The sequence below is a fragment of the Sorex fumeus genome, unplaced genomic scaffold (genome assembly GCF_029834395.1).
Source record: "Sorex fumeus unplaced genomic scaffold, SorFum_2.1 ptg000061l, whole genome shotgun sequence".
Classification (NCBI taxonomy): Eukaryota; Metazoa; Chordata; class Mammalia; order Eulipotyphla; family Soricidae; genus Sorex; species Sorex fumeus.
Window position 1 is genome coordinate 44,778,200 of NW_026606118.1, and position 23,544 is coordinate 44,801,743.

Consider the following 23,544-nt stretch of genomic DNA (forward strand, 5'->3'; position numbering starts at 1 on the left):
AGAAAAAAAATATATATATTAGAAAAAAATATATATATTAGCAAACAAGGTTCAACCTTTAATGTTAGTAATCTCTTATACAAGAGCTTAATGGCTCCAGGGTGAAATACAGCAATCTTTACACACTTTCCTCTAAGGAAACTTTTTTGGATCATCTTTAGCAGATTATTCCTTTCTCTCCTATCACCCAGTGCCTCTAACATCTCTACTTCATGCCTTTTTAGGGAAGGATGAAGAGCCTCTGAATTCTCTCTTGTCACTTGGAAGCCCATTCATTTGTGTTGATGTCGTGGGCCTTGAGGTAAACAGTTTCCTGCAGTGGGTCAAGAAGTTCCTGTGAAAGGAAATCAGAGGGATAGTGCAATGGTAAGGTTGAAGGCAAAGGTGAAGATTAGGTTAAATACAAAGGTTAAAGCACTTGCCTTGCATACCTCTCTCATACTCTATGCCAAGAGTAGCACACCACATTTGATGGGGTGTAAAGTAGAAGGGAACTAATCTCGAAAAAAAATTATATATATATATATAAAATTTATATATTATATATATATAAATTAGTACACAAGGTTCAACCTTTAACAACATGTTAGTAATCTCTTATACAAGAGCTTAATGGCTCTAGGATGAAATACAGCAATCTTTACACACTTTCCTCTAAGGAAACTTTTTTGGATCATTTTTAACAGATTATTCATAACAAGAAATACAAAATAAACTATTTAAGTCCTGCTTCGATTCCTGGCACCTGGGTTCAATTCCTGGCACCCCCCACATTGTTCCCTGAGCCCTGTAAGGAGTGATCCGTGATCACAGAGCTAGGAGTAAGCCCTAAGCACCACTGGGTATAGCCCCCAAACCGGAAAAAAAAAGTTCCTGTGGAAAAAAAAAACCCAAGACCCCCACATCCCACAAGTCAGCTAGTCACTGGCCCCCCAGGAGCCTTTTGTTTGATCTTGGTTTGGTTTATGGGCTACAGTTGGAAGTGCTCAGGGCTTACTTCTGGCTCTGTACTGAGGGATCACTGTTGGCAGAGCTCCAGGGAGCCTGTGGGGTGCCAGGGATTAAATCTGGGTTGACTTCATGCAAGGCAAGTGCCTTAATTTTTGTACTATCTCTTTAGTCCCATTTGGGAACCTTTTGATACACTCATCTTGGCAGGTCCCTGCCCTTCCACATTGCCCCAGCTCTATTCCTTATGTGGGGTCAGACCCCATCTCTCTAATCCGCTGTCTCCGTACCTCCAGGTGTTTGCCTGCTTCCAGCTGTACTCTCCACACTCTCGGCTTTACATCCTGCAACGGCATCCACAATGCGTTTCCGTAATAAACAACACTTCCGGAATTTCTCTGATCTGATTTCCTCTGCTTTGCCAGAATCACACTTGGCCAAAAACTCGTCACAACCAACAAAAAAACCATTTCCCAGGCTGGATGCAGTAGTAAGACTTACTGCTCTTGGCCCATGATGGGTGCCTGGCCAAGGGCTCCGTCCCTGCTCTCCACCATGTATGTTCTGGGAACCAATCAGCAAACACTACATCAGCTTCTGACCTCATCTTGGGTGAGCCTCATGCTGGTACTTGGTTGGTTGGGACATCACTTTAGTACTTACTTACCACCTTCTTTTGCCTGATCTTTGTGTTTTGATTTTTATTTGAAGCCTGCTCTTATATCCTCCTTTGGAGTTATGTGTGTTCTATGATCCTGCCTTTATAAATCCCTTAGTCCAACCCATATTTTAAAATATTTACTGTATTGTCATTAAGCTGCAATTATCACACAACAATGAAAGAGGTTAAGACTACGGAAAATGAGAGTTGAGTGGAAGGCAAGAATGAAATTCTTGAAAGCAAGAATGAACCATTTAATTAAAGGATGGCAAAACGGCTTTCAACCACTCATCATGAGAAGCTTGTTTAAATGGCATTCTTTTTTTTTCTGTTTTGGGACCACGCCCAATGGTGTTCAAGAGCTACTCATGGTTTTAGCTGTTCAGTGGTCACACTTGGGATTGCTTTAGTGACCTTGTGGTATCAAAGATCAAACTTCAGCTTCCTGTAAGCAAAGCTGAGCTCCATCCTCTGACCGTTCTCCTTGGCCCCTTTTGTGGCATTTATCATTCGCAGATATTCCTGTGCATCTGTATAAGCACCGGGTGATACTTGTTTACCAAGCAAACACCACATGACAGAACTGCTGGTCTATGGTCTGTTCTGATTGGTGCAGGGGTGGATTTACATAAGAAAAATCAAGCCTTTAGCATTAGAGTGCTTTATTTTCACAGTGATGTATTGAAAGTATTTACATGTTTATATGATTTTTCTGTTGGTTTGTTTTGGGGCACATGTTGGCAGCTTCTAAGCTTCTAAGTTGGTACTTGGAGTCTCTACAGATGCCCGCTGGGGATGGGACTCAGTGCCCCAGCATTTAAGTTGTGTGTTTCAGCTCTTTGAATTATCTCTCCAGTCCTGTAGGTTTGGTTTATTTTACTTAATTTTATTATTTTTGTTTGTCTTGTTAGTTTTTATGAGACATGTATGCCTAGGATAAGTTAACTAGGGTTGGTGAAGACTTCTGTATCTTTTCTTAGGACGACTTTCTTTCCGTTGGCCTTCTCCTTGAGTTGTGGCATTTTGAAGAGCAGGCTAAGAGAAGTAAAGGCAGGTAAATACACATTTTGGGATTTATCTTTGAAGTTCCCAGTCACCTCGGTGTTTAGTCAAATATTTCTCCTCCAACATCTTGCATGGAAGCAGTTTCCAGACACATGCCCAGAGCTGCTATATTGACTTCACCAGAGCTGTGGCCCTGAAATACTTTGTTGCCAGTTCTAAGGCAGCCAATGCTATAAATATTGGGCAATGGAAGAGAATTAAGGTTTGAAAAGGTCAGAAACTATTCTGGAATAAATTGTTCCAGTTAACTCACATTTTATTTTGGAGAGAGTGTTCCTGGGCACTGTGCTCAGAGATGAATACTGGTAGTACTTGGGGAGCATATGAAGTGCCCAGGGATCAATCCAGGGTCAGCTGATGCAAGGCCAGTGCCTGAACCCCAGCAGTATCTCTCCTGCTTTAGACATTCTCTCTTATCCAGAAAATATGTGTACACACATATATGTATATTTCATAGTGCATCATAAATAACTATGTTGGACCTGATAAAATTATTTTTATACATTGATATTGGAAATATGGGAACCAGGGCATAGATCTCCAAGCCTGCTCAGATTGGGAGCCCCAGCAGCTGAAGACCTCTGGTTCCAGCCACAGCCATGCTTAAGACCACTCTCCACACGTTCGGATGAGCCTCACACATGAAGGAACCAGCAGAGGAACCCAGATGTGCGGGACCCAGGGTGTAGATCTCCAAGACTGCTCGGATTGGGACTGGGGCCTCCTCCACCCAGATCTCCCATCTTCCAGTATGTAGGCGTTACACCCACCTACTGCCCCCGGTGTCATGTAATCCCATCAACGGCCAAGACCCGGAGACTACAAAAGCCTGCTTCCAGAAGCTCTTATCGCCTAGTTCTTACTCTGGAGAACCTGGCAGGCTACCAAAAGTATCCTGCTCACACGGCAGAGTCTGGCAAACTCCTCGTGGTGTATTCAATATGCCAAAAAAAACAGTAACAATGATGGGTCTCTCTCATTCTCCTGACCCTGAAAGAGCCTCGAATGTTGCACTTTTTAAAATCTCATGGCTAGGACCAAGGAGATGTTACTGGGGCCTGCTTGAGGCAATCAATGAACAACAGGAAGACCGTGATACAGTGATACAGTGATACTGGAAATATTCTGGTATTTACAAGTAAATTACGGCAAAAAAATCAAATCATGACAAAAGCCATAATACATTCAGAAGATAAAGTCTTTGAAAAGAAATAGCAGATACATTCTCAGATTCTTGACAATCTAATGAAGAGGAATAAAACAAGTATCATGTGTGAACCCCGATGATAAAGATCCTTCTCCAGAGGACTCAGCTGAAGCTCGACTCTTGCTTGCCCTCGCCCGTGATGAGGGGGTCCCAGTGCAACAACTGGGGAGGGGGCACTCATGTTTCCAGTCATGTCATCCAACAGAGCGTTTATGCCATTAAGGCACTGGGACTTATAACACTGCCACTCACACTTTTGATGCATGCATCATTCCAAGACCACCCTCATCACCAGAGTGCCTGCTTCCCTCCACCAATGTTCCAAGGCCCTCCCAACCCCACCTTCATGTAAATTCACTTCTATTTGTCCAAGTAGAACTTTTGACACAAAACATATCCATTTGTCACCCCAAACTAGAGACTGGAATTTGGAAAGAAATTTCAGGAAAGGAATTCTCAAAGAGCAAGTGGGCAACCAGCTCCTATGGCAAGTGTCACAGAGGTACTGGACAATGCCAGAAACAGCAGCTCAATTTTGTGCGACGTGAAAAATAGCGCTCCACATGGGCCACCCCACAGGAACCCGGGAGAGCCAAGTGCTCCAGAATAATAGATTGAGAGGAAGTTGGCGGGTGAGCAAGGTCTTTGGTGAAATGAATGTCATTGTGATGGGTGGATGTTGGCTGGCAAGGTCCTGGCAGTGGGAGGTCTGGGCTTTGCCTCCTGGAGCCAAAAGGAATGTGTGATGACCCCCGCATCCTGCCCACTTGGCTGAGGTTGCAGTCAGACCATGAGCTGGGATGAATATATCCTTCTAAGGGTATTTCAGGTTCAATCTGCTGTAGGCTAATGGGAGGAAAAGGATGTTGTGGATGGAGGTAGCCCATGTCAGACGTTTACTCATAGCGTCCACACAAGCTGGGAATTCCACGGAGGTGTGTTCAAGAAAACCTGCATCCTCGTGCTTTTTGACTTCTAGTTTAGGGAAACAATGGAACTGCATGAAAGGAGACGTGTTTCTATGGAACTCGATATTTAGCTTTTGTTATGGGGTGACTGGAGCCGTAAAATCACTTCAACCATTCCTCAAAAGTTGGGGAAGTTCTCAGAAAGTGAACAGCTCAGAGTATGATGCTGGACTCATTCCACAAATATCTTCGTGGAGCTTGCTTGGTGCTGGCCATTTTTGCAAAGAATTGGGATGTCAAGATACAAAATATAGGGTTCCTCCTCCTAGAGTTCTTGTGGAATTTTGTTCTGACAAACAATAATCCAACAGGTACTGACAGTTTCTTGTCAGTTCACCAGGCGTTGGCATTAGCTGGATTATGTGAAGAAATTTACAATAATAGGAAACAAAGAGGTACATTTGGAGTGAGTTCAGGTTGATGCTAAGACCGTCTGTCTCGTAACAAATCTATGCCCCCTTCTCTCTGCTTTTCAGTACATCAGGGTTTGGCCTCATGGTCTCTGGATGAGTAGAAGTACTTTGAACTGTCAGTGAAGGTCACACTGTTGAATAATCTTGTAATTGTTTTTTAAATACAAACCCCTTTGGTGGCTCTTTCCAAGTTGATCCCCAACTGCACAGACAGTGAAGAGGGCTGGTACAGTAATAGCCTTTTATCTGGGGCCCCGAGACCAGCTGTTGGGATTTTTGCCAAAGCCATGGAGACTTGAGTTAATCCCGAGAATTCCCACTACAGTTTTGCTGCAAAAGGGTGTGCTCCTCCCTCAAGAAACCCCTTGTGCTCCCAAAGTGGAATGTTTTCAGGCTTGTAATGTGAGTAAGTTCCGAAACAAATGGTTATGAAGAAGTGCTTTATCTCCTTCCAAAGCTGGAAACACGAACACTATTCTGTGCTTTAAAGTTTAATGGCTTGTGGCAGTAAGGCAAGACATTCTTAGGTTATGAGGTACAGGCTGTTCTGAGTGGTGGTCACAAGCCTAGTGGAGAGGACTCCATGTTTGGGGAAAAAGGCTAAATGATCTAGAACAAAGGCCAGAGTAGTGAATAAAAGTTCCGTTAAAAAATTATAGTTGATGATGACAAAAACTACCATTTAACTATGGTATTGCCCCTGTGAACTTTCAAATGAATTCTCAGAAGGCGACTGTCCTTCTCAGCCTCTCTTTCGAGGGGACTGTGGTTCAACTGACTGAAATAGCCCTCAGCTAACAACTCTCCAGGTAAATGACTCCTCTTCTGAATGACTCCTAAGGTTAAAATTTAATGCTAGATGATACATTGTCTTTGTTGGCAGTTCTTGTTGGAACACTTTAAAATTTATTATCATATTTGGCAAATATCCTCTAAAATCTCTCAGACTTCCTTTCTTTCTTTTTTAAAAATTGAATCACCATGAGATACAGTTACAAAGTTGTTCATGATTGGGTTTCAGTCATACTATGTTTCAACACCTGTCCCTGCAGTGTACATTTCCCACCACCAATTCAGACTTCCTTTCCTCTCTAAACCGAGTCTCAGCATCTTTCAGGGCCTTGGGTGGGGTTTTGCACATAGTACGTGGTTGGAAATCTGTGGCTGATGATATCTGATGGCGTTGATAAAAACAGCTAATGCTTGAGTGTTCACTATGCCCCTGGTTCTCTCCTCCGAACTTCCTATGCAGTAACTGGCCCACTCATCACTCAGCTCTCTCTCAGGACACCACCCTCAGCTCTGTCTCACAGATGAGGGATTAAGAGGATAAATATCTAGTCTGTATTCACCTGTAGTGAATATGACCACTCTGAGAAAGGGACACTCTGAGAAAGGGAAAACGCAAAAGGACACAAGCGTTCCAGACTGTCTGTCTCATAATCTCGTCATTCTACTGAGTTCACGATACTAATGAACCTTGACGACCCTCTGTTCCTATTCTCACTTTGCAGCAGACAAACAAACCAGGTTCTCCCCTCCTCCCTAAGACGTGACTGATTTTTTTTAGAGGCTGCACCTTGGAGATTTAAAAGAAAAAATGGCAAAGGTTGGAATCTGGTCCTTTGAATAGAATGCTGTTGCTTGATTTTTTTTTAAACCTGCAATACTGTTATTTGTGGTTTCCTCTCATTAAAAAATGGGACAGAACTCCCGTGTAATAGGATAGAGAAGGTACCACTATGACAATGATACTTGGAAATGACCACTCTGGACAAGAACTGATTGCTGAAAGTAGGTAAAGGGTTATGCATGATTCTCTTTCAGTAACTGTATTGCAAACCACAGTGCCTAAAAAGAAAAGTCGGGTGGGGGGTGGAGAGAGAGAGAGAGAGAGAGAGAGAGAGAGAAAGAAGGAGGAAGACTAGGAGGATGAGGAGGAAGGAGGAGGAAAAGGAGGAGGAGGAGGAAGGAGGAGGAAGAAGAGGAAGAAGAGGAAGAAGAAGAAGGAGGAGAAGAAGAAGGAGAAAGAGAAGAATTTTTTAAATCACAAAGGTGTTAATTCAGAAGGATATATGCAGACCTGGCTTCATCCTTGCCAGAGCTTAAGGAGTATCTTAGAGATGGTAATCATCAACAAACACTTCTATTCTTCCTTTCAGCTATGTGGAGGGGGTGGGGAGATAAAATTCAATCTAAGGATCACATAGTTCTGCTGTGGGGGTTCCCAGCTCTTGCCCAAGCAGCCTCACCCACAGGCTGGCTGGCTGAATCCAAGAAAGTTGACACTCCATTTTCTAGAAGGCTCCTGAAGTTTCTCTGCCCCTGGGTAAGGTTGAATGTGAGTGGAAGTGATAGGAGCGTCTCCCCAACGAGCTGTGAGCTCATGGGCTGCAGGGCTCTTTCTCAGCCCTCAGACGGGTTCAGAAAAGAATTCTCCAGATTGGGCCACCAAATGCTTGGTTACATAATTTTTTTTTCTTTCTAAGAAACCCTTTTCTGAAAAGAACATGAAGCAGGGGAGAGCGGAACACACGTAGGTTTAGTAGTGTGGGGACTCATCGCAGCTGCAAAGGGCCAGGGTCAGCGCTCAGTGCTGTCCTGAGGTTCCTGGGCAGAAAGCACAGGTGTCTGGGCGTTGGTGCCATGTGATGACGGAAAACAGCTGTTGGCCAGCTGCCTGCGGGGGCGGGGTAGCCTGCGGGGGAGGGGCAGCCTGTTGGAACTGTTGGCAATAACTCACAGTAACTCACAGCATACACAGTAATGTCATACACAGTAGTGACACAGTAACTCACAGCATAACGCCCGCTCCTCGAGCCCTTCCACCACTCCCTGTCGTGGATTTTCAGCGTTTTACTTTCATATGCACTGTAGTACCTTCGTATGTACATTTGAATCTCTTCACTGGGAGCCTGTGAGATGTGTGATGTAGGTAGGACCCTCTTTCCACTTGATGCGTGGTGGCCTGGAGAACCTGAATGACTCGGGCTAGGACTCGCCTGGGATCACTGTCTGAATCTTTAAAAATTTTTTTCACTCTGTGCTCCAGGAACAATGCTTGGGGGACTATGTGGGGTGAGGTGGGGGAGGGGGTGGATTGAGCCCAGGCCCCGTGCATGCAAAGCACTTAGCCCTCTGCGTTCTCCCAGGCCCTGCCTGCAGCTTTAATGTCACAATACTGATAGCAAACAGCGTTTTTGTAACACTGGCTCCTGGACATGTCAGAGAAATCGTTTTTAAAGAGAATAATTTGAAATGCATTTGGGCATAAAGTCCTACAGATGTGCAATTTATTCTTGCCAATGATTCTAGAGATTAAGAGACTTGGGAAAGTTTTTTTTAATGTAATTCTAAAAAAACCCACTCTCTCTCTCTCTTTTTTTTGTTTAAATCTAAAGAAGGAAAAAAATCACCTGGATGCCTACTATTTATTTTCTTATTTCCTCACAATGAATATGTAATTGTGTTTTATTTCTGACTCTTAAATACTAAGGTTTTAATGTTCAAATAATATAGAAAGAAGAAAGGAGAAAATTTCCCAGGTAATCGCCACTCATGGTTGGAAGCCTGGTGTACTAGCTCCATGCTCTCTTTGTGCACGTACTTGAACCCCTTCTGCTTATTTAGACATATCTCAGCTAGCAGTCTTCTGTAAGGAGAAACCCCATGTTTTGTTTCTATGCACATTTCTTTCCTAACTTGCTTTTCTAATGGGATGCACACTAGGCTTGATAACTACCTTGAAAAAGTAGAGGGGAAAAAATGAGTCTATTTGAGTAAAGTCAGTATTTGAAAAAGCAAGGAGGTAGAGAGTTGGAGGAGAGAAAGGGGCTCTTTGGCGTCGATGCTGAGTTGAAGGTTGCATCTGTTCAATTCAACAAACTTATCTTTTGAGGAACTCAGGGAAATCTGTGGGCTCACTGGCCAGCGATGGCAGGAAACTTTTGAGTAACGTGAGGGGTACAGTAGATGTGGATCTGAGGATGATGGGAAGCTGAGGATTTGGGCCGGTGCTGTAAACCAGCAATTGATGGCAGGAGAGACTTTCTGAATAAGGAAACACTTGCTCTAGGCATTGACAGTGTCATGGTAGGAGGGTGAAAGCATCACAGAGAGAAGGGACTGCGCACAAAAAGGCATGGAGGGGCTAGAGCCAGAGTACAGCAGGTTAAACATTTGCCTTGCACACAGCCAACCTGGTTCAATCCCCGGCATCCCATGGGGTCCCCTGAGCACCACCAGGAGTAATTCCTGAGTGCAGAGCCTGGAGTAGCCCCTGAGAATCTCTGGGTATGACCCAAAAAAAGCCAAAAATAAAAAATCATGGAGGTAGAAATAGTGTGGGAGAAAGAGATTATCAGAACATGAAACTGAAGAGACTAATGAAATCTTGACAGAGTTATAGAACCTCGGTGAAAATAATGGAGAAAGCACCGTGGTGGTACGTCTCTATCTAGAGCTGCCTCTAGGTCAGCAGGAGGAGAGCAGGCTGGATCTAAGAGAGAGTCACTTGGCCAGAGTCCAGAAGAGGGACACTGAAGGCAGGGTGGGCCGAGGTGTTGGGGGTCAAGAAAGACTGGAAGTGAAGGCAAGCCTTTCAGGAAAAGGGCGGGGAGGCCAACAAGGAGAGGTCGACTCAGAAGTCTAAGAAAAGAACTCATCTCCCGAGAGCCCAGCTGGAGGCGGGTGTGCTGAAGGACCAGGGAGCTCATTCCCAAGAGACTTTTTCCTTAGATGAGCTGAGGTAATGTAGTGGAAATTGATTACCTTTGTTAGGTAAAAAAAGGTAAAAGGTAAAGGCCCTCCCGTTGATCATCGATTTGCTCGAGCGGGCCCAGTAATATCTCCATCGGAGACTTTGTCGTTACTGTGTTTGGCATATCGAATACGTCACGAGGAGCTTGCCAGGCTCTGCCGTGCGGGCGAGATACTCTCGGTAGCTTTCCGGGCTCTCCGAGGGGGGTGGAGGAATCGAACTCGGGTCAGCCATGTTGGCTGCATGCAAGGCAAACACCCTACCGCTGTGCTATCGCTCCAGCCCTACAAGAGGGATCAAGGAGACAGCTCAAGCACCAGAGTACATGCCCAGCATTTGTGAGGCCGGAGTTTGACCCCAGCACCACTTGGCCCCCTGAGTATAACTTGTGTGGCCCCGGTGAATCCTGAGCACTGCTGGACTGAGCACCAAACTGTCAAGTTGAGCATTGCCAAGTGTGGTCCCTATAAAAAATAGAATGTAGGGACCATAGTAACAATACGGTAAGGTGTTTGCCTTGCAAGCAGCTGACCTGACTTTGTTTTCCAGCATCCTATATGGTCCTCAGGGCACCGCCAGGAAGGATTACTGATCCTCAAACCCTGAGCACCACCAAGTGTGGCCCAAAACCTGAAAGAAGCGTAAAAACAGACTATATATAGCACAGCGGTAGGGTGTTTGCCCTGCACGCAGCCAACATGGCCAACCCGAGTTCGATTCCTCCGCCCCTCTCAGAGAGCCCGGCAAGCTACCGAGAGTATTCGATATGCCAGACACAGTAACAACAAAGTCTCCAATGGAGACGTTACTGGGCCCGCTCGAGCAAATCGATGATCAACGGGAGAGCCTCGAGCAAATAGTTAAGCAACTTAAAAGAAAAAAGAACCTTCGTGGACACAAGCTTCCAACTTTGTCTGTTCTCTGAATATCTGATCTGTAGCATTAAAGAAGAGAATGTTACTGAATGCCCTGAGAGAATCAAGCCAAACTGGGCTCTTTTCTAGGAAGAAGGGGAGTTAGAATTTGACTTATCAGTAAGGGGGTGAAAGTCTTCAGGAGGATTTTGAACCCTGTAAGTGGTCTGGATCTGTGCCCAGAAAGTCGCCTTTGAAATCAACCTTGATTTTAGATACTGCTCTGTGATGTCTTAGTCTTGAGATTTTGAGAAAGTTCGTTTCAGGATCCTAATCTGTAAATGGAGAGCCCTCCTCCATGACTAAAAGTGTCAGGACGAATGATGTGATGGTCCTTGCCGTCATTCTTAGTGCTTGGCTACAAAAAGGACCTTTGTGAGTGCCAAGGAATGATTGGTGGGCAACACTGATGGTGTCTTTTGAGGTGGGATGTACTGTAGTGCAGTCTTGTTGGTAAAAAAAAGAGGTTTAAAGGATAAAAAAAATCAATTTCTAAAAGACAGTCTCATCAGTCATCAGTCAATTCAATTCTGAAGATTCAGTAACCTGGGATGTGGGCTGGTGGTAAGAATGCATGCCTCATGTGTGGGAGTGGGCTTGGTCAATGTTAAAAGAGGAAAAAAAAAAGATTCAGGGGTAGAGAGATAGTGCAGCAGCAGGGTGCTTGCCTTGCACGTGACTGACGGTGGTTCACTGCCAGGAGTGCAGAGCCAAGAGCCAGGAGTAACCTTTGAGCATTACCAGATGTGGGCCAAAAACAAAAAGAAGAAAGAAAGAAAATAAAAAATTCAGAAAACAACCGAATAATGAGAACTTGGTTTTGCATCCTCCTTTGATCACAGCAAATTTATACCAAAACTGAGATTAATCTACACAGAAACTGACCTGAAATGCTGATGAAAAAAAAATTCTATAACAGGGGACAAATGAAAAGCACGCACATAATTAGAGGCAGAGACATGTCTTCAGCAATAAATGAATCCCACTGCAGGATTATAAACTACAATCGAGAAGAAATTTTGAAAAGGTGCAAAACTTTACCCCAGGGAGCAGGGGTGTGTATTGTTATAAACACTGTGATCTATACTTTCAACTGAAATAGGAGGCAAGAAATTAGAGTGGCGGAAGTTGCTGCATTTAGGCAGTGATTTTTCAACCTCTCAGAGTCTTATTGAGAGGAGCACTGCTGGGCGGCATATTTGGCCTCAGTTTCTACAGTAATACATACACCCTGTGGGCATATTTTTAAGGAAAGTTCAACCAAACCTAGGCAAACATGTGAGCGATCTGGGGGCTGGAAGACAATTATTAGCAGTGTTTTCTCCTATTAGACAGACCCACCCCTTGCCAATATACATCTTACTACTACCAGACTAGCTGTACCCCTATAGCCATAAAGTACTGTATAGATTTTCTAAAGCGTCAGCTAATCAAGGGATATCACTGGTTATTGTGCCCCTTACTAGTTATGACCAGTCAGAAGCTTCCCTGTTAGCCCCAAAATGCAAACTTTGTCATCATCTGGGACTGGAGGCCATAGTCTCTTCTGAAACCTGCTGGAGCATGGGTTCCTTGGACACCCTCCAGGTCTATGAAATAGTGGCATCCTAGTGACTATGGGGCACTGGCCATCTTAAACCTTATGGAACTTGGTGCATTTGCTCTCTTGAACTCTGGTTGCCAAAAAGATTCACTTGATCACATGCCCCTGGCTCTCGCCCAGATCCCTGTGATGTACCAGACAGAATGGGGAGATGGAAAAACTGATATACATCACTGAATCAAGACAACTATCTGGAAAGTAATAATACAACAAGGCTAATCAAGTTATCCAAAGAATTCAAAGTAATGGTTATAATGATGCTCAGTGAAATGAAGATATCAGTAGAAGAGAGTTTCAACAAAGACAAAGTCCAAATAGAAATCACAGATCTCAGGACTTTATATAACAGCTGAGTTAAAAAGCATAGGAGAATGACTGGACAGTAGAATGGAAGAAGCTGAAAATTGAATCAAGGAGCTCAAAGTAAAGTAGCCCAAATAGCCCAACAAAAGAGGATAGATTAAGAAAACCAATGAAGATAACTTAGGAGTCAAATGGAATGGTATCAAGAGAAACACTTGTTTCATAATTGTTTTAGAAGGAGAAAAAAGAGAGAAATAGGAAGAATTTTGGGGGTATGTTTACTTTTATTTGAGAGCCACATTGGGTGGGACTACACTAATGCAGTGTTTAAGGGTTGTTCTGAGTAGTGCTCGGGGGACCATGTAGTGCCAGTGACAAAGCTTGGGGCTCCTGCATACAAAGGAACGAGATTATTATTTGGAGAAACAATTAGTGAGAATTTCCCATACCAAGAAAGGTGTTAAACACCTAGATTTTAGGAAATTCAAAAAGCCACAAAGAAAATGTACCCAGATGAATGCCAAAATGCTTTATAATTAAAATGGCAAAATAAATAAATTGAAAGAAAAGCAATGAGAAAAACAAGGTGTCTCATACAAGGAACCCCCTATATAAGACAACCAGAAGATTTATAAAAGAAACTCTATGGCCCAAAAGGGAGTGGCATGATTTCAGTAGCTGTTTTCCAACCCTTTCACTGCTTTGGACTAAGACTCGTATATGCACCAGTTCATATACTGGCAGTTTAAAACAAATAGTATGCCAAGTGTTGAATAGAGAAGACCTTCAATCAAGAATTCTCTACCCAGTTCAGCCGTCTTTGAGATCCAAAGGAGGAATGAAGAGTCTTTCAGAAAAAAGAAAAAAATAAATTACTAAACTGTTCCTCAAAAAATATTTAAGAGACTCCTATAAAAGGAAAAGAAACCCTACTTGGAAGTAGTAAAATACTTCAAAAACATAAAATCTGGAAGAGACAGGGAATAATAATGGGGACTCTGTTCTGTTTAGAGAATTTTAAATCGCTGGTATCATACTCTTTTGTTCTAAAATTCGTATTTTAAAAAATTCATTTCTTTTTTGGGCCTAACTTGGTGATGCTCAAGGGCTACTCCTGACTCTGTGCTTAGGAATTACTCCTGGCAATTCTGGGGGTTCATATGCAATGCCAGGGATCAATTCAGGGTCAGCCTCATGTAAGGAAAGTTACCCTTCCCCTCTTTTGAGAATGAGCCAGATTGCTCTAATTCTTCTTTTCTTGCTTATTTTTTGGTTGTATCACTGATACTTTATACCATAAAAAGAGATTAATTAAAATATCATCTGTTAAATAATGTATTGTGGATAGACTCAAATGTTGGTCATTTTTTCTGAAGTACCTTAATTATAATTTTGTGCTGGCTAAAATTATTTATTTTTATGAGAGATGAGTGTATATGATCATGAGATAAAGTCATGACAGTTTAAAATTTTCAGAGTGAACTATAACGAGACATCAATTTATCAAATGCTTTAGGGCTAGTAGGATTTATAACATATATAAATGAGAGATTTGTCTTCTCTTTGTCCTTCCTTCCCTTAGTTGTTGGTGTTGTAGGGGTGGCTTGGGGGGGTCACATATTTCTTTGTGTGTGTGCAAACTTTCAACCGTGGTGCTCACTGCAGGTTGCACAGCTCATACACACTTGGTTGTGCTCTGCCACTGATCCACATGCCTGGATTCCAAAAATGAGACAGCTAAGATGATGAGATGGGACAGAGTTTTCAGATGAAAACTAGAAATGAATGAGAGTGAAGGACTTAATATTGGAACTTTCTGAAGTGTAAAGAAGTTCAATGAAAAGACGGTTGTGTTGATTAGGAATTTGAGAATTTTAAATAGATTTATTCCTTTTCAATGCTCACCAAAAAAAAAAAAAGAAAGCAGGGATGATCTCTAAGGAATTCTATATATTTCTTCAAGTGTCTCTTTTGGCAGGCTGGAGTAATAGCACAAGGGGTAGGGCGTTTGCCTTGCATGTGGCTGACCCGGGTTCGATTCCTCCATCCCTCTCAGAGAGCCCAGCAAGCTACCGAGAGTATCCTGCCTGCACGGCAGAGCCTGGCAAGCTCCCCGGGGTGTATTCGATATGCCAAAACAGTAACAAGTCTCACAATGGAGATGTTATGTGCTCCCTTGAGCAAATCGATGAACAACTAGAGGACGGTGCTACAGTGCTACAGTGTTTTTTAGGGGGCATGGGTGGGGGACTCTCGCTGGTGTTTGAAAGAATATGGTGTCACAGGGATGACACCAGGAGCCCCCCCCCCCCCCCCCCCCATGCAAAGCAGCGTCCCTGCTCAGAAGCCCTTGTCTCAGGGGTCTTATAAGGTGACTCATTTCTTCTTCCCTGGCTATGTTAGTTCTAAAACAGATGACACGCATTTCCTGACTGCATATCAATAATAAGGGATGAGAACCAGCTAGTTAGTTGTCTTTCCTCTCTGAGATTAGAGTAGTTAAATTATTACTATTGAAGAGATTAGGGGAAAAAGAACAAGGAATTTCCATATTATTTATTACTGCATGTAAACCTACAATTATCTTAAAATTAAAATAGGAAAAAGAATGGTGAGGACTGCAGTGCAGTAGAAAGCCCAGAAGCATTTTAAGAGGACAATTAAAAAACTTTTACTCTGCTCCCGGAAGTTTGGATGCCTTCCTCTGAAAATCGTAAGTAACCTCACTGGAAGTTGCTTAAACATTGAGAAAAAGATATTCTTTTATAGGAAATATAGGAAGTTGGGATAGAGGCGCAAAGATTTCAGGGCTATTTGAATATTACTACACAAAGCTGGAGCTGCCATACTTTGGAAATGTTGGTAATTGCTTTCAGGATATTTTTTTCTTTGTCTTTTTTATTGCCAGGCTTACAGTAATTTTTCTTGATACCATCAGCATGCCTGTTTGCAATTCATTTTCATTTCCTTCTATTTTATTGTGTGCTTGGAAAGTAGGTAATAAAACTTGTTGGGACAAATGTGTGTGTGAGTAGAAACGTGTGTATGTGTGTGAACAGATGTAGAGTGGGCATTTAAGTATTCCTGACTTAGTAGCACATCTTTTTTTTTTTTATGATGCCCATTTTGACTACTCAAAGCCCTTATTTGTTTTGAAAACCTTAAACTTTGGAGAAACCGCTTATTGAAAAGGTAAAATGAAACTTCAAAGTGGAAACTGTATGTTACTTTGCTATTTCAGATGGGACAGAATAACGTTTTGGAGAGGCAGCTTGCAGGACACTGAAGCACCTAGGCTGTACAGGGTCCAAGGATATGGCTCAGTGGTAGAGCACTTGCTTTGCATGTATAAGGCCCTGGGTTTGATTCCCTGAGAACCACCAAGGATGAACCCTGAGCCAAGAGTAGTCCCTGAGGACTTTATTTGTTAGTTTGTTTGGGGGCCACATCTGGTGGTACTCAGCGGTTATTTCAGGCTCTGACTCAGGGCTCTCACTCTTGGCCAGCTTGAGGGATGATATGGGATGCTGGGGATCAAACTCAGGTTGACGGCATGTAAGACGACCACTCTACTCTACCTGGTGTTCTATTGATTTGGCCTGCTTTTAACTACTTCAAAGTGTGGCACAAAACCCAAACTGAAACAAATATCACAAAAACCTCCAAACAACAAACCAACGCCAAACAAAAAACGTGCTTTAAAGTAAGCACTGCTGTAGCATTGTCCTCCCATTGTTCATCAGTTTGCTCGAGCGGGCACCAGTAATGTCTCCATTGTGAGACTTGTTACTGTTTCTGGCATATCGAATACACCACAGGGAGCTTGCCAGGCTCTGTCTTGTGGGCAGGATACTCTCAGTAGTTTGCTGGGCTCTCCAAGAGGGAAGGAAGAATCAAAATCGGGTCGGCTGCGTGCAAATTCTTCATGATTACTAAATCATAAATGTTTGTTTGTATGCCTGTTTTATATATCTGTATCCCTGGGGTCACATGACACTTTCTCAAGTGAGGGGGTGAGGAGATTGCCCAAAGGACTATAAAGCATATTTGTATGCAGGCAGCCTGGGTTTAATTTCTGAGCCAGAAGCACCACTCTAAGCACCAAGCCAGTAGCATTATCCTGTGCACTGAGTTAATTCTGGATGTGACACCCAAACCCCCACTCCCACCCCTGTCTCTAAGTTTTCAGGTGAAAAGAAGCTGCATGTGGAAGAATTTTAAGCAGCTCTGCTCTAGACCATATCTCTATCAGTGGCACACTGGGGTGTGGGATGGAGGTCTGGGAGATATGAATTATATCATAAACTCTTCCCAGGCTTGGGCCCGCCCATCTTCTTTTCTTCCTGTTGCTATGATCACCCTGTCCCTGGGGTCTCTTTGGGTGAGACTCTACTTGCTGGGAGATGGTTTCATGGGTCCAGGCTGGTCAGATTGGACATCAGCAGGGGCTGGGACTGGCCTCTGGGGCATAAACAGGGCTGAGGGGGCTCATCCTAGCAAGTGGGGGAATTACAGGGACCCCAGTCCCAAGCTGGGCAGCACTCAGTTGTGTACACATTGTCTGGGGCGCAGAGCCTGGCCTGGGGACTGAGCGACCTGCTCTAGGGTGATCTTAGAGAAGTCAGTAAATTTGTCTGATCTCAGTCTTGACCCCTATAAACTGAGGATGTTGGTGACAGCCAAGCTTTTTTCTGACATCACCAGACCATGCTGGCCTCTGTAGATGGCCTGTGTTGAGGGAACATACGGAACACTGGGTACCACATTGATGGAACTGACCGTGGTGGTGACAGCAGAGTATTAGCTCAAGCACCAGGTGTAGTGAAGTATGAGATGCTGTGTGACTCTGGGCTTGCACCCAGGAAGCCCGTCCAGGCCCAGATGCGAGCGATGCTCTGACACAGACCCTCCTCCACGGGTGCCATACCCTTCCATTTGTATAACTGCTCACTAGATTCTCACTATATTCTTTGAAAGAAAACCGGAGTTGTTCTTCTGTGAAGGCGGCCATGAGAACCCCAGAGACAGGTTTGCCAGAGCCCTGCAACTGAAAGCAGGAAGTGACCTCTTTAGTCACCCTGTACACAAGTCAGCAGTGCCGAAGGATGGGGTTTCTGCTGCCTCTTTCTTTATTCTGAACTTCATTAGGCTTGCAGGGCGAGTCCAAGAGGGGCCCAGGCCTGCCTGCCTCCTGTGGGATACTCTCTGGGTAGGGTTTGGACCCTGTGTGAGGCCCTCAGTGGGATTCTGTCTCTTGATGCTAAGGAGGCAGAAATCTTCTCATCTTCATCCCCAGGTTCCTTGGCGTGTTTCACGTTCTCTCACTGGAGGCAAATCAAAACTCATGCTTTTTACAGGGGTGGCCTCCCCAGCTCTGCTTTGGGGGAACTCAGGGGCACTTGATGATACCCTACCTTGTGTTTCAAGCCACCAGGGTCACACCTGGTAGTGCTGGGGATTGACCACAGGACCTCGGGCATGCAAGCCTTTGAGCTATGCCTCTGGTCTCAGTGCTCTTAGGCCCATTCATCCAGTCCACTAATAGACGAAACCGTTGGCCTCTGTTTCTGCAAGCGTGGCTCTACTAAGGACCGCTTCTCACTTTCTCTATCACAGGGAGGCTTCTGGCTTCTGCATGTGACTCTGTCTTGTCATCTCTGCAGCCCCTGATTTGGGGGATCAGGTTGCCAGAGGTTCTGTCATGCCTCAACTCTTTCCCCTTACTTCCTTCTGGCACGTCTGATTCGACAGTGTTTTATCAGTGATTGAATTGTCTTGGAGGAAGAAGAAGAGGAAGACGGCAGAGTCGGAGAGAAGGAGCAGCATCTACTCAGCGAAGATTCCAGAAATCCACATTCCTTCCCTCTGAAATAATAGGGGAAAATAGCTAAGGCTCGGAGTAGTTTCCTTCTCAGGAATGACCCACATTCCAGCGACAAAGGCAGGCGGCTTGTTAATCAGAACCCATTTCCGAAGGATCACGGTTAGTCACTGCAGCTCTCAACTGGGCCCTGAAGCCCCACTGTAGCACTGTCCTCCCGTTGTTCATCGATTTGCTGGAGCGGGCACCAGTAACGTCTCCATTGTGAGACTTGTTGTTATTGTGTTTGGCATATCGAATGCACCACGGGTAGTTTGCCAGGCTCTGCTGTGCGGGCGGGATACTCTCGGTAGCTTTCCTGGCTCTCTGAGAGGGATGGAGGAATCGAACCCGGGTTGGCCACATGCAAGGCAAATGCCTACCCATTATGCTATCATTCCAGTCCACTATATCATGAAATTGACACAAACGCTCCGACAGCCCAGCCCTCCTCAGCAACAGGCTCTGAGCGACAACATGAAATTGCTATTGTCTTGGGAATGGGGTGATGACTGAGAGGGGGTGCCAGCCTCTAGGGCCCGGCCCTTTGCACAGTGAAAGACACCTTTACCTCCTGTGGGCCTTTTGTGGGACAGGAAGCTCCCCCAAAAGGCATGTGTTAGTGGAGGGCGTGCTGGTGGCGGCGTGGTGGCAGCGAGGACCACAAGCATCCCACCGAGAAAGCTGCATAGCGGAAGCCAAGTGGGAGCTGCAGAGGGTCTGAGTCCTGTTCTCACAGGGCGCCCCACAGAGAACACACTCCGTGCGCAGTCTGCGAACACTTGCTGGGGTTTCATAACGATGACAAATCAAGGCAGAGTCTTTGAAGCAAAAAGTTCATTTTTGATTTCTGGAGGCAAGTCTGCAGCAGCCGGCGAGACTCTCCCATCCTTCCCTGCCCTGGCCTCCCTCCTCTGGAGTTTCACATTCAGGAGCTGTTTGCCGGGACTGCAAAAAGCCTCTGTCTCCAGAAAGCTAAGTGGATGCAAATGGATTGGAAATTGTCAGCTTGGAACAATCTCCCTGTGGCCCCGAGCCCTGAGCGAAACTCGGATGGTGCTGGCTGGGCCGCCCTCGTCGCTCCTCGGGAAAGCCACTGCTGGGCCGCTCTGTGCCAGCTGCAGTTCTCCTGGCTCTGCACTGCATTTAGGAGGCGGCAGGAGATGAAAGCAGAAGCCACGTTAATTACTGCAAAGTGCTTTTTTACTTTCAAAGTGCTTCACTAGCGTTAATTAGTTATTCCTGCTTACTGCACTCTGCTGGGGTAGGTCAGGATTATTACCCCTTTTCTACCTTGGAGGAAATGAACACACGGAAATTTAATGACTCCCCAGGGGACCTGCGGGAAGTTGGTCTCCTAGATGGAGTTTGGTTTTCAATGTGATATGTCTGGCTCCCTGGGTGTGTGTGTGTGTGTGTGTGTGTGTGTGTGTGTGTGTGTGTGTGTTTGAGGGTGAGGTTGGGGGCGGGGGTGTCTCGGAGGGAGGAGGTACTAGTTGCAGTGGGGTCTTGTCTACCTGCCATATGCTAGTTTCACCGCTAGCATCTTCCCTCCAGCGGGATGGATTTCTGTCTGCTTTTTTTCAGGAATCCGGGGGCCCAGAGAGCTGGCTCCCCAGGCCGAAGAGTGTATTTTGCATTCAGAAGGCTCGGGGTTTTGATCCCTGGCATCATCACATGGTCCCCTAAGTACCACTGGATCTGACTCTAAAAGCAAAAAAAGAAGAAGAAGCTGCTGGGGTCTCACTGGTAGTGAGAAAGGGCCCTTTTGCGTTCTTCAGCCTCTCAAGGAGAAAGAGGGGGTAGGAGGCTAGACACTGGGGGCTGGGGAAAGGTGGGAGAGAGCCTGGGGACAGGCTGCTTTCCAAGTGCCACTATCCCTGACCCACACTTTCTCTCTGCATCAGTTCCTGTCTCCCTGGATCAGGAAGCAGAGGTGTGACTTTGGCTGTTTCCTGTCCTGCGCAGAGAGGGATGAAGCATTGGGGAAAGATCTATATGGTAGGATGATGGCGGCAGGATGAAGGTTTGAAATCAGCTCCGGGTCCACATGGCCTCATCCATTCAGCCAAGGAAAAATGAGTGTCTTGTGTCTCATCTGTGAACAGAGGAGAGAAATGAGCTCGAGGATGGGAAGTATCTGGCACAGAATGATACCAATTGCCCTCTGGGGGTCTTTACAAAGTTTTCCTCACTGCCCCCACCTCAGGGGACTCCTGGACCTTGGATTCTTCTCTTTATTCCCAAACACCTTCCTTTCTTCTACCTCTGTTCTTCATCTGTGCAGTCCTTCCAAATCACTGCTGGGTGGTTTCCATTGTTCTGATTTGGGGGCCACACCCAGCTGTTCTCAGGGTTTACTCCTAACTCTGGGCTCCCGGATTACCCCTAGTGGGGCCTGGAGTTCTCAGGATGTTGAGTGGTGCCCAGGATAGAACAGGAGTTGGCCCGAGGCAAGGCCAGTGCCTTACCTGATTCCTTATCTCTCCAGCCCTGGAGATCTGTTTTTGATGATTGAAGGGGTTGTGTCTGCTAATGAGTGGTAGAGTGGGCAAGAGGTAAGAGGGCTGACGTCCACATGCACGGAAGGATCTTGATCACAAGAGCCACACACCCAACCCCCAGCCACCATCTAACCTTTCTCCTCCCTCCTTTTCAAAGTCAAGTTGGAGTTTTGGTCTTTGCACATCAGACCACCCCAGGCATCCACCCTACAGTGGCTTCCAAATGCCTTTCTTGGGCATTTGGTTTCTTGGGAGGGGAAGAGGCTGACGAGAGGCAAGTTCTCAGTTGGCAGTGACCCATGAAATTCCATCTTGCCCCGTCCCAAGCCTTCCCAACCCCAAGCTCTCTCTGTGTAAAGCATTGCCCTTTCTCCTGAGGGGAGAATATTTACTCTCACACAAGCCAGACTTCTGTCCATGCCAGGAGACACTGGGAGGGGGCTCAGGAGTCCAGGAGACTGTGAGATGCCCTGCCATGACCCCGGGGTCAGGACCCCCAGATGCAGGTTGCCTGGTCCCTCTCGCAGGACCCTGGGTTCACCGCCTGCTTGTCTGCCCCGAGCCAGGGGACCTTGGCTGAGCGCCCAGAGCCTCACGTCTTGTCTTCTCATCCATAAAAAGTGAACCCCATAATCAGGTGTGCGAAGTTTTAAACAGCACGGACGGCCAAGCTGTGTCAGCAGCTGTTTGGACTATGGGGAACTTTGGTGCCCTGGCAGGGGAGCCTGGAGAAACCCAAGCACAGTGTGGAGAGTAGTGGGAGGCCATTTATTTCCCACAAATCCTGTGAGCTGGACTTAAAGGGAGCTCGTCTCCTTCAATCTCCCTCCTTTCTCGAGCAATTTAGGGAGTAGAGGATAAGAAATAGATACACCTGGGACTGGAGAGATAGCTCCATGGGTGAGCACATGCTTTGCACGATGGAGGGAGGTTCTGTCCCCCACGTCCTGAAGTCTCTTGAACACCATCAGGAGAGACCCCCCAAGCACAGAGCTAGGAATAGTCCCTGAGCACCACTGGGTATGACTCAAAACAAACAAAGTTACAAACATAGACATTCCGGTAAAGGAGCAGGCAGCTTTTTACCACTGAGTAAATGTCAGACGTCTTAGCCGGCCTCCAGGTTCTGTGGTCCCCCACAGCCCTGACTGGTGCCCTCTGGGAGCTTTTACGAAGTCTTCCTCACTGATCTCTCCCCTAGGAATCTCTCTGCTCTGGATTCTTCTAATAATTCCCCGGTACCTTCCTTTCTTCTGCTTCTGCTCATCTGTGCGGTGCTCTCATTTCTCTGACAAGACCCATGTTTTCTGTTAACTCCCCTGGAAAGTTTTCTTCACTCCTCTCTTCATTCACCTTCAGATTCAATTCCATCTGCAGCATGCCACTGACTACAGTCACGAGGTGTGTGTGTGTGTGTGTGTGTGTGTGTGTGTGTGTGTGTATGTGTATGTGTGTGTGTGTGTGCATACGCGTGTGTGGCAGATGCATGCTTTAGGGCCCATCCCTGCCACCTGTCTCTTTCCCTTCCCTTCTATCTTCCAAACAGTACCCAAAAATTATCCTCAAGGCACAACTTGAGACTGTCCCCTCCTTCCCCGAATCTGAGCAGCTGCTATAATGGAATGCCCGGCACGTGCTCAGCACTGGACATTGATCGTTTTACACACCCCTTATGGCCCCCTGGGAGGTGGCTATGGCAGCTACGACTGGCGAAAATCATGGCCTAAGATGCCTCCTTTAGCCCAAGCAGATGTTCGCTTGCTCTCTGGCTGAGCTGACAACCAGTGGCTCTACCTTCAGGCTGCAACCTCAAACAGTGACAATGAGGAAGAGCCACACTCCCCAGCAGATGCAGAGCCCTGGGCCTGGTTTACCATAGGGTTGTGTGCTTCATGGCCCAGGCTGGTGGGCGTGGGGTTGGGGTCCCCACTGTACCCTGGTTTTGGATGGTAGCTTGCTGCTGCCTCGTGTGCTATATGTAGCTGTCCAAAAGTCAATCAAAGTCTTGAGTGTCTCAGGGGTTGATCCTCTGGAAGGCCCTCCCTTCTCCCCTTCCTCCATCACTCAGGGTAATTCAGGGCTCCCTTCCTATGTCCCCTCTGCCCTTTCTGAGCCTTTCTCTGGAGGCAGTTGTTTGGGTCATCTTCAGTTCCAGAGGGATCAAAGCTGCTGTTGTTCATCCTCGGATCCATGAGCCATGCACTGGGACTGCCCACAAGCATGAGGAGCTGCATTGATGAGCTTTGCTTTCCTGCCTGGCCAGTTGCAAATTCCAGCTTATGCAGAACAGGGCCAGCAACCTCCTAGAGAGCTAGGTCACAGGCGAAGGCTTAGGGCTG